We start from the raw sequence: 666 nt of genomic DNA, 5'->3' as shown, positions 1-666 counted from the left end.
TACCTATAATTTGTGGTAAATGTCTATTTTTAATGCAGGTCTATCACATAAATGAAAGGATTGATTGATGAATTTAAGAACTGAAATTGAAAGGACAAAGAGATGGTCAAACTTAGAAAAAAGATGTTGGTACAATCCAAACCAAAACACTATTTAGTAATAGGGTCATATCCGGAGCTGTAGATCTCGAATTTAGATCTACTTTATATGGATGGAAAGGTAAGACATAGGCCTACAACTTTAAAAGGAGCCCAAGATTTAAAAAATCCATTTTCAAGTCCAAATTATAGCAACAACGAAGAAGTTCGAATCTGTTCTGCAGCACAAACACTGTTCAATATTGGCCCATATCTGGGGTTCTAGAAGCCTAAATGGCCTCCAATTTTTTTTTTCTGAAAAGATGAGATAATTTCCTACAACTTTCATGTTTCAAGTGGTTCTAATTCTGACGTTATCAATGATGTTTTGGGCACACAAGAGAAGATAAGGATTGTCACCAAGTCAAGAGTTGGCCACCCACTCATCAATTAGTCATCAAATTAATAGTTTCCAATTTTGGCCTATAAAAGAAGGCATTTGTCATGCACTTAGGCATCTTGGTTTCCAGATCAAGATCATGCTCTTGTTTTCTCTTTTTGTATTTTTGTAATGCTTAAGTTTTATTTT

This window comes from Populus euphratica, unplaced genomic scaffold (genome assembly GCF_000495115.2).
Source record: "Populus euphratica unplaced genomic scaffold, PopEup_1.0 scaffold130.1, whole genome shotgun sequence".
Lineage (NCBI taxonomy): Eukaryota > Viridiplantae > Streptophyta > Magnoliopsida > Malpighiales > Salicaceae > Populus > Populus euphratica.
The sequence above is the reverse complement of the archived record's forward strand: the minus strand, read 5'-3'. Positions refer to the sequence as shown.